The following is a 19,983-nucleotide window of genomic DNA, read 5'->3' as shown; positions in this document are numbered from 1 at the left end:
AGACATAGAGTGCTTCGAAAGGCGCAGCACAAGAGGCATACGCAGGACTGCCAGAACGACCTCCATGGTCAAATGGCAGCGTGCGTGGGACAGTTCCACCAAGGGAGTGTGGACTCACAGGTTGATTCCGAGGTTAGATATCTGGGTCAATAGGCGCCATGGGGAACTAACATTCCACCTAACACAGGTCCTTTCGGGTCATGGATGCTTTAGACAATATCTACACCGTTTCGGTCATGCGGGTTCTCCCGAATGTCCAGTTTGTGCAGGTTTAGAGGAAACGGCGGAACACGTTTTGTTCGTGTGCCCGCGTTTCCGCACAATGCGTGACCGCATGTTTGCCACATGCGGTCGGGACACGACTCCGGACAATTTGGTCCAGAGGATGTGTGCAGACGAGTTTGGCTGGAATGCCGTTTTATCGGCTATCACCCACATCGTCTCGGAACTCCAAAGGAGGTGGCGTGTGGACTCGAGGAGTGACTAGTGCAGACGCTAATCAACAGGTGGTCCAAGGGTTCGCAGTCGGCTACGTAGGTCATACCGGTGCCCTACGGTCGAAATCGACCCTTACAGCGATTAAGTGGCCGCGGGGAGAACATCCTGGTAGCGCTGCTGTCGTGGCGCCGGCCTACTGGGTGGATACGAGCCTCTGGTTGTTCGGGGCAGGTGGAGGCCCCTTCGTCAGCAATCCCAGCTGGTGCTAGCTGATAGGGCCTGAGCCTTCAGTAGGTCAAATTGCGAAGCCCGCAGTATCAGTTCTTGATACCTGCGGTGCAGCTGGGCGCGGGCTTAGTGGTCGACCCTGCCCGCCTTCAGCGGACAACGGGAGGTGAGGACCACCCGGGAAGCTGGCAATGCGCCAGCATGCTACCTTGGTGGACCCCCATAAGCGTGTCATCGATGTTCGTTGCTGCATGGCTACGCAGCTAACCTGGAGGATGCGATGTGCAATAGCCCCTCTCCGAAGCAATGCCTTCTTGGTGGTCCCGGAGAGACGAAGGGTTTGGCGGCAATGGAAATGGTTTAGTGGGTCGGGGGTGTAGTCCTGTTTACTGTTTGTACGTAGTAAATGGTCCCCAACCCCACACTCCCGGACCTCGGTCCGGAGTCTGTTGAGCAGATTATCCCCCCATTGCTTAGAAGGAAAAAAAAAAAAAAAAAAAATGGCTGGGATGAAATTAAATGGTGGCGTGTCAGTTAACAAATGAAACAACCTCCTGTTCACATCTACTGATATCGTATTCAAAACTTTGCCTTCCAACTCGTCCCAGTGCACGTTACACTGCTTTTTTCTCTTCATTTGCTGCTATAAGCATCCAGAGGTACCGTTTTGACTCATATTCCGAACACTTAAGGCCAGCAGTGACTTCAAATGCAGCTGATTGGCATAAATTAGTTGATATTTGTGTAAATTTTAAATTCTTCGCAAAGTCTTACTGTTAGCTTGTGGGTGTACCGATAATAATGTTGATTTGATTAGTTTTAGTATTGTTTTTACGTAAAAGTATTGAACAACATTTTGATTCAAATGCCGAACACTGTGTTGATTCTGTCTCATATTCCGAACACCTTGATTCAAATTCCGAACAGCACGAATAAATCGTATTCAAATAAATAATTTCGCAAATAAATTTATCTGAGCTAGTTCTACTGGTCTCAAACTAGAGAATCATCACTACTCCCGCGGTATAAATTATATTGGAAACGTTAAAATTGAATTGCAATTGACTGTAATTTCCTAGTTATTTAGTGACATATTTCAGCGAAACATTTCAACCAAATCGCCATACAAAAAGAGAGTGTTCGGAATATGAGTCTGTTCGGAATTTGAGACAAAACGGTACGGCGAATTTGTTTTTCGAAGTGCTTCACTGCTTCTTGTCTGGATAGAAATTGACATTTTAGTGAAAATTTGTTCTATGCTTACTGTGATGAAAATTGCGAATTTTGCTTTTTCCAACACCGTTCGCATCGCAACATTTTTTTCCTTAGCAACACTACTGCTTTCGACGTTTTGTCCCTTCGACGTTTTGTCCCTTTCGACGTTTTGGCATTCGACGTTTTGGGATTCGACGTTTTGTCTTTCGACATTTTGTCCCTAAACCCTTTTGTCGAATGTTACAAATATGCAGTTATGGGCAGTATAGTAAGGATTGGTCCTCGAGAATGCTCTGAACAGTCTTCAAAATTGCCTTTGCATTGCGTTGCTTTGATTCATAATAGAAGGAGAAAGAGAATGCACGCACGATCCTTATTTTTCAGTCCAAAAAGGCTTTGATTTGATCCTATCATTTCAGTGAAAATACTGCATCATTTTTTTGAATCATTTGTGGCTCATTCAACAAAGTTGACTATGCTGCAGATAAACATTGTTGGTAGGCCTAGCAAGCAATACTGTGTTTAAAATAAAATTTTGAAAATGAATCTGAAGCTTCCTCCTTGGTATAGTAACAATGAGTTACATAGAATATCCAATGTTGAAACATTGGAACAAATGTCAAATAAAATAATTGATAACTTCAGGCAAAAATCGTTACAATCTTCTATTGCCACGATTAATGCGTTATATATTTAGGTTAAGTAGATTGAAAACATGTTTTTTTCTATTATAAGCAGGTGAAATCAACTCACCTGTAAAAAATCTGAACTGCTACGGCAAATGAAATGTAATATGTTGTTAACAAAATATTTATAAAATCTTAAATTTGTTTTACCAAATTAGGATGATAGTGTTGTCTAATAACACAGAACACCTAGATATATGAAATGAATGTAATGTTTGGAATGAAACTAATAAAAAAATTAAAAAAAAAGAAAAAAAGCATGCTTCTCTAACGCCAAGTATTAGACCACGTAAAAACATCAATTGTTTTCGTCTGATTGCAGGGCGAATTTTTTCATGCTACCGCATACGCACCCATTCAATGATTTTCAGCATTTTCAGGTAGCATTCATTAGATGACGGATTTCCGGCCTTTGATTTATGGTGATGAAAATTTCCTTATTTGCCTCTCACACCAGCAACAACTATTATGTTTGTTCTATTGAATTCTATTACTTTTATACTTTGTCTACAGAGGACCAATATTGTTGTTGAGAAATGAAACCAAAACACTAAATTATCATTAAACGATACCCTATATTCACATAATAAACCAATATAGCGCTCATTCAATACATGGATGCACAAGGCTTTAATGATGCACAATGCGTTTATGATGCTATAATATGGTTTTTAAGCGGTTTAAATTATGTTTTCAGATGTGTTTGCATTTATAATGCTTTTCTGTTGTATTGCTGTTGCTCATTAATGGCCAATTTTTCATGCTCATGTTTACCTGCACTCTTAAAAATAATGAAAATTACTGTGGACGTAATTCTAGTTGTGACTGAATGGCACATGATGTAAGTGACGGAACGACACAAAAACGTGGCCTTGAAGATGTATTTAACCAAAAATGTAATTTTACATGTTGAAGGACACGAAAACGATAGAAGTGTTTCCAGAATCAGACATTAACGTATTTAAAATTCGACTCAAATTTACGTCATTTGGCTCGCTTCTTTTATGTGCATCCCAAAAGACGTAAATCACATGATTTTTTGGTACTGTGTGGGTAAGGCTTAGTTATTTGCATATTTTATACTTTGTGAGAATTCTCTTTACTTCTTCTGGTCTAATGTTACTCCGTCTGGTGGTATTTTCGATTGAATCACAATCAAATTACGCATTCGTAAAAATTAGTATGCCTTTAGCACCGTAGCTCTAATTTTTTCGTACTCTGGTGGGATTTCGTCATTTGTGAGTTTCACTATCTTATTGGTTTTCATGGAAAGACATCTCCATATTATGAATACTTTGTTACATTTAAAATATAATTTTTTATCCATATAGGGTTTTCCTTAGCCTTTTGGTAACGTCTGCAGCTACAAAGAAAAGCAATACTGAAGGTGTTTGGGTTTGATTCGCGGTTGTTCCAGCTCTTTTTCGTAATGAAACTTCCATGGGCATAGAGTATCATCGTGCCAGTTACGCAATATATGATTGTGGTAATGATAACTTTAGCAAAGAAAGCTCTTACCATATATCTTAGCTCTATAGTTATTAATATGGAAGTACTCTTAGTACACTAATCTGAGAAGCAGAAAAAGTCCCAGTGTTCAGTGTTGCATATTTGCATTCGTATGTTGCAAATCTTAAGGAGAAGATGCATCGAAGCCAAACTTCAAAATTTCAAGAGCATGGATCCGGAGAACCAAACATCCGTTTGAGCTGAAAACTTAATCGATTGGTCATTAGCTGGTGGTGACCAACCGATTAGGTTTTCAGCTCAAACGGGTGTTTGGTTTTCCAGATCCGTGCTCTTGAAATTTTGAATTTTGGCTTTGATTCACTTTCATCTTAATAGGACCCGAATCAAATTTTTGGATAGAACATCCAATATCTTCTGTGTGTCATTTTACTATAATTTACTACCCTATATTTTTAGTTGTGCTGTAATGCGACGACATCTTAATCGCACCATACGAGTAATTAGTCTCAGTTGCCCTTTTATAGCTATAATAATTCATCTCTAACCTTATGGCACTTGAATTATTTCCTACTGTTTAATCATCTTGTAGACACTTTACACTTATCTAAAAAATGCAACATTGACTAGTGATTCGTGTGGTGCTTCCTTAAGACAAATGCATTTTCTTCTTTTACTTCCCGGGCAATCATTGTAGTAATCGCTTTATAAACGATTCCCATGATGGATTGCCGTGCATTTTTCACGGCGAATGGGTTGGTACCATAGAGACAATTGAGCTGTTCGTACATTTTCACACGCGCATTTAGAAAAAAGGGAACACAAATCCGTGATCGCGTGTGCAACTGCTGAAAGCTCCGGCATGATCCCATAAATAGTTCTCCAACATAAGCGTCATGATTAGTTGATGTCGGTTGTGGCCCATTTCTAATTCACAGTATGAAATTGAAAGTAAAGAGTCTCTCAATTGGCGTTCACGATAGGGTTCGTCTCCTGTATGGGTATAGGTCTAGTGTAGTGAAACTGGAGGCACGTGCTGTGACTCAAATCATGGGGATAGGGGTTTCTCTTTGTTTTGCGTCGTTGTTTTTTTACCCCTCGTCTTATTATTTATGTATGAAGACGTTTATTTTCAAAATTGTTCAATCGTTCATGGTTAAGTTGGTGACACAGACAAACAGACGTAACAGCTAGAGCAATTATCAATTTCAAACATAAACAGGCGAATATTACAGCCTGATGCTAAATTTATCGTGTTTGGCCTACCGGGAAGTAGGTGGTGGTAATGTGCAAACATGAAATTCAAACACAAGCACCAAGGCCATTGACTCACTACCTAATAATAGAATTGAGCGCTATAAATCCAGTTTTACGTCTGTTTGTCTGTGCTGTTGCTTTCAGCGCAGCGAACCGATGCTTGCTTGGGGCAATACAATACTAACAACGTCAGCAGGTGACTGCCATTGACCAATTTGCCAACGCCCGCTGACTGCTCGTGCTGTCATCATCGATTGTTAGGATAGGTCCCTGGCGAGGGAACCTGTTTCCGGAATTGGGACGTTCGAATATCGTCCCAATGTGTGCCAATGGGCGATTTCGATTTTGTTTTCGGTTGTGTTCAACATTTTTCGGAAGAAAGTTTCTGTCGTGTTTTTTTTCTGTGTGGGTCGTTTAACATGTTTTAATTTTAATAATCTTACATTCATATCAGTTTGAGAGAATGCTAATGCTATATTTTTCTGTTTTTGTGTTTTAGGTTCGTCATTGAGGCCAACAAAATCATACCATTTGTCAACTTATTGCTAGAAATTATGATGCTCATGGACTGGGGTTCCGATGTAAGTAAATATATGAATTTTGGGAGTAGTTGATCAGTGAGGACGAGATCATCACTCCTGTATCCCCGTAAATAGACACTATTGCCCAGAAAAGCGAAATGTCCCATATAAATTTTCGAAGCAAAACAATTTTTTAATCGTAACATCCATTTCCAAATAGGTACCTTACAAAGCATATAAAAATTATCATACTCTATTTGAAAATGTTGTGGAAAAATATGAAGTTGGTTGAAAAATATAGGCATAACAGTCTATATAAGAACTTTCAATCCAAATAGCACCTGCAAAACGCAAATTGTATTCATGTTTATATTTTTTGAAGATCAATAGAAGCAAAATGAGTTATATGAGTTGTTGCTAAATAAATATGTGTGTACAAACTTTATGTTTAAAACGCTATTTGCTGAATGCCTACTTTTTCCATATGGCACAGTTATTTTTTTATGAGCAGTATAATATCATTTCAATTTTAATTTTTCCTATATTGCTCACTATTTGATACCTACATTTGATTCATATTTGTTTTGAATTAAGCTGAAATCTTAAAATGGCATTTTTGCTCCACACAGAAAAAAAAACCGTTCTCAATTTGTCGTATCCCGTGAACAGCAGACGTGAACTCGTCAACGTCAAGCAAAAATACACCGTGAATTAGATCATGTTTATGTGAACGTTGGTGGTAGTTCATGGTGTATTTTTGACAGTTCACGTTTTCCAGAACTCTTTTTTGAGCGTGCACTTGAACTTTGTCCCACTCTACTCTAAACTTATTTCCCAATAGCCAAAATATCACTCTTCCCTTTTTGCGATTCGTATACGGTGAAAAAAAATTACCTAAATTTTGAGTTTACTTTATCCAAAATTAAGTATATCGATTAAACTTTCAATCCAAAATCTCTCGATATTCTCTTTCTTCCTCAAGAATGTTGTCAAAAATAGTGAGAGTCGCATCTACCCAATGGGGGTACTTTGGCTCAGTAAGCCAAACTTGGGTAAATGCAACTTTAGCTTATTACACACATGGCAGGGAAGGTTTTGGTGACTTCTGAAACATTTTTGCCTTTTCTGCAATTTGTTGAAAAATTTATTTTTTTATAACCAACAAATGCTTAGTTCTTGTTTGATGTGTGATCTAAAATTGCGTACATTTTATATTTTTCCATTATCAACCTATCACAGAAGTAAAGCCAGATGGTATTAATTTTGCTCTAAAACTGTGTTTCCGTTAGCTACACGGAAAATAAAATATGTTTCAGAAAAATAATTAACCCTCTAATACCCAAATTTTTATTTTCGACTAAAGTATTATTTTTCGTTATCTAAAATCGTTCTTAACACGTTTTGGGCATTTATTTATTTTTATTTGCAAATTTTTGAATTTTTGTTTTTGATTTTTATAATTTTTATTTTTGAACATCCCTAGCTTTTTTCATTTTTTCTTGAAGCCTTTTCTAGTTGTGGATTTTTGGCAATAATAAAAATTTAAATTGTTACGGTATTTTTAAAAATATTAAATTTTTAATTTTTTTTTCGGAGCGTATTTTGTTTTCCGTGTAACTAACGGAAAAACAGGTTTGAAATGATTTTAATACCACCAGGCTCTTCTTTTGTGATAGGTTAATCGTAGAAAAATATAAAAGGTACGATTTTTTATATTACACGTTAAATGAAGCCCAGGCATTTGTAGGTTATATAAGAATGCAATTTTTCGAAAAATTTCTAAAAGTACAAAAAAGTTTCAAAAGTCATAAAAAACTTTTCTTATATGCTTGTTATGAGTTAAGGTATAAGCCGAAAATAAAATCTTTTTGATTTCCGAGCTACGAAAAAATACACAAAATTCCAAAGTGTACCCCGTCTAAAGGCGGGGTTGGGTATTAGAGGGTTAAAAAAATCATGTTTTTGAAACTACTGTAAAACTTTAAATTTTCATAATTGTCAAAAATAGGTAACCAGGAAAAATAGGAAATGATAGGGATGTTCAAAAGTAAAATTCAAAATTTACAAATTTGCGAATAAAAATAAATCATTGCTTAAAAGGTGTATAGATCGATTTTAGAAAGCGTAAAATTATATTTAGGAAAAAAAAAATAAAAATTTGGATGTTAGAGGGTTAAATGATTTCTAACGTGATTAATCAGTTTTTGATTTAAGAAATGGAAGATAGCATTATGTTCAATTTTGGCAGTTTACAGGTTTTTTTTACGTGAGTTAACCTTCTAAAATATTTTTCTTTTCATCTTAATATTAGTTAATATATAATATAACATATTTTGCTATCTAAAAGTGATCTAAACACGTTTTAGTCGCGAATTCATTGATTTTTCTTATTTTAGTTTTCTGACTATCGATTCTCGACAGTAACGAAAATCGAGTGTTTACGGTTCTTTTAGAAAACATGGATAATTTTTTCAAATATGAATAACGAAAATACCACTTTGGAAAAAATAATGCCACCAGACTCTTCTTTTGTAGCTCACTTGATTTGTATTTCACCGCATGGATTGTCTGAATATTCCAAATTTGTTACAAATGCATTTCATTATGTGATTTTAGAATTAATTTATTTTTCATAAGGTTATATTTTAATATATGATTGTGATTCCCATATCAGTAGGCCTTACAGAATTCGTATCCCCCTGATCAAATCAGAGCTGTAGCAGAAGATGATTAACAGCCTCTCATGATGTGCTGAGGATCATGATTGTTACAGAGAGCAATAAGTGATAGATACTTTTAATGTTTTTTTAAGATCAATCACTGTATATCATTCAATTGAAATGAACACTTTTTAGTAAAGTTCAAGAGATATAAAGGCTAAACTAGTAAAAATCTCTAATTTTGTTGTTGTTTTTGTTTTTTTGATTTTAAATTGGCTTGAATCTACAGGCATACAATTGGTTAATATGTATGACTGTTTACTTTTTGTTTAAATCTATTTTGATTCTATAAATTTGCTTTAATTTTTTTTATTAGTGCGAAACGAAATTTACACTTTTTAAATAATGTTTGCACTTTATTGCCTCACAAACCTTTTGGTTTTGAAGCAGTCTAATCCATCGATATGTGTACTGACTTTAAAAAATTACATGGCCGAAGTATTTTGTATTTTGTACAACACCGGTAAAAAAAGCTCGCTTTTCGCACACAACAGCAGCGTGGTGGTTCTGATGGTGGCGAACCACGCGACGACTGGAAGGTTAATTGAACGTTAAGTGGTGTTATTCTTATTTCGCATTCATTTTTCATAATTCAATGCTGTGCTGTGCGCAAATCAATCCAATGCTTAACTTTTATATATGAATCTAATGAGTGCTCATATAACAGTGAATACCAAAATGATGTGTCAAATAGTTCCTAAGTAGCAGAGGATAGCCTAAGTAGCAAGCGGCCTTCCTTAGCTGGAGGTGTCTGGGTTCGATTTCCTGTCTGCAGGAAATAATAAGATTGAGGTGTTCTCTTTTCAATAGTTTATTACGTAATGGTCATTGTCAGTCATAAGTCTAAGTCGATGCCTACTACAATTTAGATTTATTCACCAAAGCCTACTACACTGTCCGTCCAGGATCTTTTCGTAATATAAATTTCCTTGACTTCCCTGGGTATAGAGTATAATCGTACCTGCCACACGATATACGAATGCAAAAATGGCAACTTTGACAAAGAAAGCTCTCAGTTAATAACTGTGGAGGTGCTCATAAGAATACTTAGCTGAGAAGCAGGCTCTGTCCCAGTGCGGACGTAATGCCAAGAAGTTGAAGCATAGGAAAAACTGGTTGTATTAGCAAAAATAATATCATTATGACTTCTCAGTTACGATAAATTTAAATTGATATGCGTCTGAAGACGGGGCAGGGTATGGAATGACTTAAAGGGTGAAAAAATACTTTTTTCAGGTCAAAAATCGAGGAATGGTCATAATTTCTTGAAAATAATATTTTATCCCATTCAAAATTTAACTCACCAGATTATCCAACCTAAGAGGAAGACAAAACAATTAAAATCCATTTATGTTTTTCTTCCAACTTCCATCTGAATCAATTCCAATGCTGCTGTTTTCTGCTCATACTTCTTCATTAAATGACCACGCGAGCCAAACGTTCCGCTAATTGCCAATTGTCTTTGTTACCTACTGCTCAATTTCCCTATATATTGAGCTCCCCCCAGCCGGTCTATTATTTATACAAATTTCCGGCAGTTCCCCCTTTTGGCATTTTCTTCTGGGTTCCAACAATTCCTTTCCACAATCGACTGACACACACACACTCATACCAACTCCTGGTATCATTAAATTCACTTTCGAAAGCAGTCGTGGCGAACCAGCCAGTGAACGGCGTTAAAACCAGTATATTTTTCTTCCTATATTTATTTTTTTCCGTCGCGTACCATATCGAGACGTTTTTCGTGACGATGCACAATGGACGGACAAAATAAAGTTTGGCCAAAACTAACTTTATCACCTTTATCAAAGCAATATACAGTCGCAATTTAATATTTGGTGTTTTTATTGTTTCAGATGAGATATTAACATAAAACGTAAACCGTGGAAATAAATACATTGTTTATATAAAAAATGTTGGGACCTTCCTTAGACGAGTGGTTAGAGTCCGCGTCTACAAAGCACAGCCATGCTGAAGGTGTCAGGGTTAGATTCCCGGTCGGTCATGGATATTTTCGTAATGGAAATTTCTTTGACTTCCCGGGGCATAAAGTATAATCGTACATGCCACACAATATACGAATGCGGAAATGGCAAGTTTGACAAAGAAAGCTCTCAGTTAATAACTGTGGAAGTGTTCATAAGAACACTAAGCTGAGAAGCAGGCTCTGTGCCAGGGACCACGTTATGCTAAAAAGACGACATAAAAAATGATATCAAATTTGATTAAAATCACAAATTTTGCTTTTATTTTATCTAGTTTGATCAAAATGTGTATTAAGAGAAGATAAATATATTTAGATCGTTTTATATACCAAATATCGTTGAAATATATGAAAAATTGTTGAATTTTTAAATAGATTTAAGTTTAAAACCAGCAAATTTCTGCAAAAAAAACCTTTTTTATCCGATCAAAGGATGATTTTAGATGGTTATTATTCAAAATAGCGGTGACTAACGTGACAAGAGTTTTAAAGTTAAAAATTATCATAATTAATAAAGTTTAGCACTAAATATTACTAAAACTTCAACCAAATATTGTTTTTCATCCTCATTCTCGATAAAAGTGTTTAACCATAAGCATTCAGATAGTGCATAACATTGTTGAGATTTTTCATTCATAAAATTTGAATTATTTACCTTAGTTTAATCAAGGACTTTGAGAAGCTAGCTGAATGAAAATGTAGGATCTCAAAATCATTTTTTTAGTAGTTTTCACCGCCTTTTCGTATGAAGCCCGACCATTGTGCGATGACGACAACGACGACGCTATATGTGAGTGCTGGCATTTTGGTGGAGGTAAAATCGTTATCGCGATAGTGCAACAAAACGAACCGCTTACCACCGCGTACCAATCAACGCCGAGTTCCTTGTACAGCCAGCAGCTGCAGCGCGTTGGCGTAGCAAGATGGATGTTTAGATTAGGGGAATTCGGCAACAGATTTTGACATCTGTAGAAGATACAATCGAACAGTGCTATCGATCTGATAAGGAATAAACAACTGAAACGTTTTTGGAGCGCTTCAATTGCTTTAAAAATGATTGCTTTTGACATTAAGTAATTTATGTACTACTTCTAACTGTATATTTGATATCAAGACAGTGATCAGAAATTAAAACTCTGTTTCAGTTGATATGCGAATTGAATTAGTTGAAGGTAACAACAAAATAAATCAACACAATATTTCATCGAAGCAAAAATAGACTTTGTTTGAGGATTTTGTAATTATACCCCAAATGCCATTACCCCGAAAGCCATTCCCTCGAATGGGTCATTACCCCGAATGCCACAACTCCAAATGGGTCACTACCCCTAACATAATAATGCATAATATTTTTAGATTAATTCTGATTGGAAGGTGAGGAGATAATTTTTCGGTTCCTTATTATCATTAAACGAGTTTGGCTTAACAATGTACCGTAAAATGGGGTGAAGTTGATCACTTTTGAGCGGTTATAGTCAATAAGATCTGGTGGGATGCATGTATTATCATCCAAATATTTTTAAAACCAGTACTGGATGAATGTTCATCAAATTATGTAGAGGGAATTTTTACCAAATGCTGTTATAATAACAAAAATAATTTTTAGTAATCGAAAAGTGAATATTTTGATTCCGGGGTGAAGTTGATCATACACTGTGATAGGTTTCCAAAAGTAAAAAGACATGCTTTTTACTAAATATGGGGTCACTGAATTCGAATCAAGTCTCGAAAATCTTACAACTTGTTGATAAATCGATAAATTTTGGAATTGAAGTTTATGAAATAAAGAATAAAACACATTAAACGCCTAAATGTAGGCAATTTTCTTTGAAATTGACGACTTGCACACGAAAAGAACATATTTTATCTTCGGAAATGATTTTTTATACTCAATTCAAATTCGAAACTGGGTTCAGAAAAGAAGTCTGGAATTTATGAAACAGTTTATTTGAATGATGTATTTATATGGGCTCGGTAAAACTCGAATGTTTGAAGAAGAACCCTTCAACAGTTCATAAAACATTTCCTGAAAATTCTGTTTTTTCATAGTATAATTATCTCCAATGTCAATTCAAATTAAGGAACATCGAGAGCAGCTATCAGACAATGCGACATCACAGAAATTTTGAAAATTGAAATCTACTGGCAGACTAAACAAGTGGGTACGGGAATGATCAACTTCACCCCACTGATCAACTACACCCCGAATTACGGTTTTTTTTTTTTTTTTTTTATAATTTCTTTATTAGTATCATTCCAAACATTACATTCATTTCTTATATCTAGGTGTTCTGTGTTATTTGACAACACTATCATCCTAATTTGGTAAAACAAATTTAAGATTTAATTAACATTTTGTTAACAACATATTACATTTCATTTGCCGTAGCAGTTCAGTTTTTTTACAGGTGAGTTGATTTCACCTGCTTATAAGAGAAAAAAAAACGTTTTTAATATACTTAACCTAACTTAACCTAAACATATAACGCATTAATCGTGGCAATAGAAGATTGTAACGATTTTTGCCTGAAATTATTAATGATTGTATTTGACATTTGTTCCAATGTTTCAACATTGGATATTCTATGTAACGCATTGGTACTATACCAGGGAGGAAGCCTCAGAATCATTTTCAAAATTTTATTTTGAATTCTCTGCAGAGCTTTCTTCCTGGTATTACAACAGCTAGTCCATATTGGTACAGCATACAACATGGCTGGCCTGAAAATTTGTTTGAATATCAACAGCTTGTTCTTAAGACAAAGTTTTGATTTTCTATTAATAAGGGGATAGAGACATTTTACATATTTATTACATTTGGCTTGAATGCCCTCAATGTGATTTTTGAAAGTTAAATTCTTATCTAGCATGAGCCCTAGATACTTAACTTCATCTGACCAATTTATTGGAACCCCTCTCATCGTGACAACATGTCTACTTGAAGGTTTCAAATAAAGAGCTTTTGGTTTATGTGGGAATATTATTAGTTGAGTTTTGGAAGCATTAGGAGAAATCTTCCATTTTTGCAAGTATGAAGAAAATATATCCAAACTTTTTTGCAATCGACTACAGATGACACGCAGGCTTCGTCCTTTGGCGGAGAGGCCTGTGTCATCCGCAAACAAAGATTTTTGACATCCCTGAGGTAGCTCAGGTAAGTCAGATGTGAAAATATTGTATAATATTGGTCCCAAAATGCTGCCTTGAGGAACACCAGCTCTTACAGGAAGTCTTTCAGATCTGGAGTTCTGATAATTAACCTGAAGTGTACGATTTGACAGATAACTTTGAATTATTCTAACAATGTATGTTGGAAAATTAAAGTTTTTTAATTTTACAATCAAACCTTCATGCCAAACACTGTCGAATGCTTTTTCTATGTCTAGAAGAACAAGACCAGTAGAATAGCCTTCAGATTTGTTGGAACGGATCAAATTTGTTACACGTAAAAGTTGATGAGTGGTCGAATGTCCATGGCGGAATCCGAACTGTTCATTGGCAAAAATTGAATTTTCGTTGATGTGGGCCATCATTCTGTTCAAAATAACCTTTTCAAAAAGTTTACTGATGGAGGAAAGCAAACTGATTGGACGATAGCTAGAAGCTTCTGCAGGATTTTTGTCTGGTTTTAAAATTGGAACAACCTTAGCATTTTTCCATTTGGCAGGAAAATATGCTAATTGAAAACATTTGTTAAATATATCAACTAAAAATGATAAGCTACTTTCTGGAAGTTTCTTGATGAGGATGTAGAAAATTCCATCATCGCCAGGAGCTTTCATGTTTTTGAATTTTTTAATAATAGTTCTCACTTCTTCCAAATCAGTCTCCCAGGCATTTTCGAAAACGTTTTCTTGATTGAGAATATTTTCGACCTCCTGAGTAACTTCATTTTCAATTGGACTAGTAAGTCCTAAATTAAAATTGTGCGCACTTTCAAACTGCATAGCAAGTTTTTGAGCTTTTTCGCAATTAGTTAGTAATAATTTGTTTTCCTCTTTCAATGCCGGTATTGGTTTCTGAGGTTTTTTCAAGATTTTCGATAATTTCCAAAAGGGCTTAGAGCCAGGGTCCAATTGAGAAATTTTATTTTCAAAATTTTTGTTTCTTAATTGAGCAAAACGTTTCTTGATTTCTTTCTGCAAATCCTGCCATATAATTTTCATAGCAGGATCGCGAGTGCGTTGAAATTGCCTTCTCCTCACGTTTTTAAGACGGATCAAGAGTTTAAGATCATCGTCTACAATCACGGATTCAAATTTTACTTCACATTTTGGAATTGCAATGCTCCGGGCTTCAACAATGGAATTTGTTAAAGTTTCAAGAGCATTGTCAATATCAAGTTTAGTTTCTAAAGAATTGTTAACATCAAGATTGGAGTCAACATACGTTTTATATATATTCCAGTCGGCTCGTAAATAATTGAAAGTGGAGCTGATAGGATTGAGAATCGCTTCTTGGGATATTTGAAATGTAACAGGGACATGATCAGAATCAAAATCAGCATGAGTAATCAGTTGGCTACAAAGATGACTAGAGTCGGTTAAGACCAAATCAATCGTAGATGGATTTCTAGAAGAGGAAAAACATGTGGGGCTATCAGGGTATTGAATTGAGAAATATCCTGAAGAGACCCCGAATTACGGTAATTTTCAAATATTAGGAGATAAAAAAGGAGCTAACGATTCAGCAAATCATTCTTACATATTTTACTATGTTTCGCTTGGCTTTGTCCTTCAATTTTTGTGAGATTCACACAGATACAATGCAATGCTCTGAAGAACAGCCTATTTCAAAAAGAAGGGTGAATTCATTATGTAAAGGATAACTATAATAGCGCAAAACTACGATGCAGTAAAGTCTCCTTTGGTACTTGCTCACCTTTTCCTTCACTCGTATTTTTTAGATGTCGATCTACCAGCATTAGGATTTTCCAAAAGATATTGCTTTTCAAACGATGGAAATGAATGATCTCCCTGATATTACCGCTGCAAAATTCGTTTTACGGAACCCGCTTGAAGACCAACCTACAGTCTTTTTGTCTATGGGATGGTTTAGCTGAATTTCGATAAGAAATCCATAAAAACAAGCTGTGTTTGATTCAAGACAATCATGATACACAGACCTTGTTTTTCTTGCTTTGTTGATCAATCAGAACAAAAAACTACTTTTTCAGGTACATCCTTTGGAGGTTGCCCAACTTTGATTTGCACTCTAAACAAGAAACACGAGTCATGATTTCGAGAGAAAAGTGTATTTATATGTTATGAACATACACCATGACAAAAAGTCATGAAATCATGAATCATTTTACTATAGTGCCAGCTGTACGTTACGTTTTCAATTTTCAAAGTATCAACTATGAACCATGAAAGAAGTTCATGAAAACATAAGCACTATTCAAGGATTTCGTCACCCGTCATTCACGATTCTCGTTTTTGATATGGAAAGTGGCAATTTCGGTCATGAAAACATGACGCAGGATCTGGAATCATGAAAACATAAACACTATTCATGAATTTAGATGCCTGTCACTCATGATTCCGATTTTTCTGATGAAAAGTAGCAAGTTATATCAAGAAATCATGAAACAGGATCCCTCAATAATGAACTTATTTCATAAAAACGAACATTATAGTCAAACAAGATTCCGTTTTTTACTTGTCATAGGCAAGCAAATAACAAAAAGATTGAAAGCATTCCGGCTTCTGTGCCGGTAGATTTGGTATCGAGTGCCACATCAGGGACGCGAACATCCGGTGCTTAGGTTTGTACGTAAAATGTTATTCCAAACAACAATTCTGAGGATGTGGACAGTAGAAATGGAACTTCCTGCTTGTGTGAGCCATTCTGTTGGTAGACATGGGGAACGTTTCACATACGAACAGTTAAGGCTCCCCTTAATCAAAGCGTTTTTTTTTTGCGGCGACAACCAAGCGCCGCCATTTCGCTGCATGTAGAGTTTTATGAGCGTGTCTAAATCGCAGTGACGCTATTTCGCAACGATTTTATTCGCGTCGATCTAGATGGTTCCATACAACAGTGCTTGCAGCGACACAACAGCGAAATCGCGGCGATTGTTTGTCGCTGTCGCCGTAATCGCGTTGATTTGGGGTAGCCTTCAAAGTCGTCGACGAACTAGTTAAGCAAAATCTTCACTCAACGTCAATCTTTGTCGGGACTTCATAGTCAGGATGAAAACGTTCAAGTACATTCTGGAACATCTAACAGCACCGGTATATTAATTGGGTCGTACGGTAGTTAAGAAAATTTTCCAGTTCTACCGCAGCTGTCAAAGTTCTATCACTGGCTGTAAAATCATTCTATCATTGAAGCAAAGAGAAAACGCTATGAAAAATAGCAACTAACAACAATCATCAAGACGGTATCCAATGTAACGTTGAAGCCTACTGATGATTTAACAGAGCAAAGTTTTCCCTAAAATTGCAATATAACTTTTTGTTCATAAATCCGGTAACGGAAAATCCGTGGGGATTGCTCTCACGTCACCTCCCGCTACACCATACATCCTTATGTCAGTATCGGTCGATCAAAAAACCGTATAAAGCCATATGATTTCTTCTATTTGGCATTACGTCCCCACTGAAACAGAGACTATTTCTAAAATCCTAGTGTTCCTATGAGCACTTCTACAGTTAGAAGAAGACTGAGAGTTCCTTTTGCCAACACCAATTGTTTCTCAGCAAGTTACAACAGCCTTAATAGGATAATTTTATTGTAAAAATCATGGAAAATAATTCTCATAAATTTCTTTCTCAAAAAGCGCAAGACATGGACCCTATTTTGAGCTTGCGCTTGACTGGCCGCCCTTGGTTGCTACTCAAGTATCGCCAGATCAGCTGCTCTTACACAAGCTACCATCCAGATTACCCTCAGTGTGTAAGTGCTGGTGATCTTCTATTTTTAGACAACAATGGCGCCTGCCACGTCAAAATGCAGACCAATGATGGGAAGTGGGAGGAATCGATGTTGAACTTATACTGGCCCACTGTAGACCGTGGAGTCCGACTGCATCTGCCAGCTCATACGGGATTGTATGGCTTGGGGAAAGGCATGGCAGAAGCTTTTTGCTTAGCAAACTGTCTATGTATCAGGCGTAAGGAAAGGCGTGCTATAATGAAGGAATAATTGAAGCGTAGGAAACGGATTCTTTTCCATTACAGCGTTGCTAGAATCAATAGTTTAAGTGTGATAGATAAACAGTGGAAGATAGAAGCAAATGACAGATACAACTATAAAGTACAAGGAAAGGGACGGGCCTGGGATTGAACCTATGATCTTCTGCAAATGAAGCAAAAGAGGTAGCCTTTCGATCACCAGCCGAGTCAAAAGCGCAGGAGGCGAAGCCCATTTGCAACACAAACGGAAGACAAAGTTAAAAAAAGGAAATAAAATTACTCGAACTACGATTGTTGAGATCAGCGTTTGTGTTTTTGTGCTATAGTACGAGAAAAGCGGCGTGTGTAGTATGTTGGCATAGTGTGCGAGTCACGAGAAGCGTGCTTAACCACTAAAAACTACTCTACTGATTCTCTACTGATCCTATGCCTCGATCTTTCCTGGAACTTTTCGGGGAATGCACTTCGTCTATCGTAGTTGCACTTCGTCTATCGTAGTTTCTAGCAATACTTCTACTTCAATATCGTCAAAAATGCTGCTCATTCTAAAATTTCTACGGTGTCTGTAAGACAACTCGGTTTACCCATTTGCGTTCAAATCTCACCGAGACTTTGTACAGTTTTTGGTGCGACAACGTGTTCCGTTTTAGTCCTGCATCTCGCCGTAGTCCTGTGCAGCTTCTACTGGACGCTCATGTGTTCGCCGGTGTAATGTCACAGTCGGTCCAGTCATTATGAGTGGGCCATGGCTTCCGGTTTTTTGGCACTCCGACCACTCGAGCCGGTTATACGCAGTATAGTCTCCGTAAATGGATCTATCATATTCCGACAACGATTTCCTCGGTGGCGGAAGACCTCTTGAACTGATGCTAACCAGGCAGATGCCAAGGTCGGTTCTGCGATTTCGGATATATTTGGGCAATGCCCGACTCTACGTGTCCGAATCTAAGCAGACAGTTTCGAAAAAGAAGTCAATTTCTCCATGTTACCTGGTCGTCCAAATCTACATATTACGAATGAGACGGTCTTTCTTTCTCCGAGTTCCGTGATCCATTCCTGCTGACACATAGCCATTGTATACAAACTGATCATGTTCCTCACATTTATTGTTTCTTGTTATCCACTTGTGTCGTCAATACACAATAGTACATCCACTGAAGTGCCAATGATTATGGATAGGCACATGAGAACACCAATGTGTATAGGAGAGGTACTATTCTTAGTATGTGTTTGCTTGAATTAGTCTCGAAAAATATGTAAACAAAACGACCAGCCGATGGTGACGACAAGCCTGCTAAAAATGTTGTTCGCAACTTAATAGACATGACGTCACCTATGACAACTTCTTGAACTTTCGGTTCGCCGAAGTTAGCATTGCACAACCATCACTTCAAAACTGAAGTTATCCCAAATACTGATTAATGCTTCAACCGCACCTTATAATACTCCACATCAGAGATAGACCATGTACCATTGAGGACGTACAGTGAGAGGCAAAATAAAGTGCCCACCTTACCAGTTTTCGAATTTCTCTCATTGATTTGGTTCAAATTAAAGTTAACACACCTAAATCTTTTGTGATATTTTATTTTTGATGTTCTTTTAAAGTTGCACTTACGAAATTTTGATAAAAAAAAGAATTTTACTTAAAGAAAAAGAAAATCAATTTGTATTGAAAAAAAAGTAGTGACAAAAATAAGTGCCCACTTCCTTCTTGGCCCCAGAAAAGATGATTTAAGAAAAATAAAAAGCAATTTAATAGTTAATGTGTCCTCCTTTGTCCTTAAGGACTTCCTGGAGGCACTTTGGCATGCTTTTCACCAGGTTTTGTAGGTGTTGTGGTTCTAGTTCTTCCCAGGCGCGCTCCAAGGCCTCAAAATAATTATTTTTGTTGGTAACACCAGTTTTGCCAACCCTGGCATCGAGAGTCGCCCACAAATTCTTGATGGGGTTGAGGTCTGAGCTTTGTGGAGGCCATTCCAGCGAATTAATCCGACAAGACCGAAAGAAAGACTTGGTCTTCTTGGCAGTATGCTTCGGGTCGTTGTTCTAGAGACATATGAATTTCTCTCAAGGCCCGTCTGGATCAGCGAAACCTCCAGATTTTCCAGCAAGATGTTAATGTAGGAATCTGCCATCATTATTCCGTCGATTTTCACGAGGTTTTCTACTCCACTCCATGAAAAACACCCCCAGACCATCACATTTCCTCCTCCATGCTTCACCGTTCCTTGGATGTGGTGCTCTGCATCACACACGAGCCCGCCGCTCTCGGTTAGACAGCTCGAGCTTCAGGAGCGCCACATCCAAGGAACGGTGACGCATGGA

General features: G+C 36.9%; 1 protein-coding gene and 1 long non-coding RNA gene across 7 annotated transcripts in view; one reads left to right on the top strand and one right to left on the bottom strand.

Moving 5' to 3' along the window:
• The window catches only part of LOC110679629, a 427,025-nt gene that overhangs the window by 312,920 nt on the left and 94,122 nt on the right, over positions 1-19,983 (top strand). Inside the window, exon 3 of one of the 2 annotated variants that reach the window (XR_002502656.1) lies at positions 5,791-5,872. The exons of the other annotated variant lie outside the window; for it this stretch is intronic. This is a non-coding gene — a long non-coding RNA (uncharacterized LOC110679629). The remainder of the gene's footprint in view (positions 1-5,790; positions 5,873-19,983) is intronic. 2 annotated transcript variants of the gene reach the window in all.
• The window catches only part of LOC5563957 (glucose dehydrogenase [FAD, quinone]), an 81,352-nt gene that overhangs the window by 32,777 nt on the left and 28,592 nt on the right, over positions 1-19,983 (bottom strand). The gene's annotated exons all lie outside the window — the stretch shown is intronic.

This window comes from Aedes aegypti, chromosome 3, assembly GCF_002204515.2.
Source record: "Aedes aegypti strain LVP_AGWG chromosome 3, AaegL5.0 Primary Assembly, whole genome shotgun sequence".
Lineage (NCBI taxonomy): Eukaryota > Metazoa > Arthropoda > Insecta > Diptera > Culicidae > Aedes > Aedes aegypti.
The sequence above is the reverse complement of the archived record's forward strand: the minus strand, read 5'-3'. Positions and strand labels throughout refer to the sequence as shown.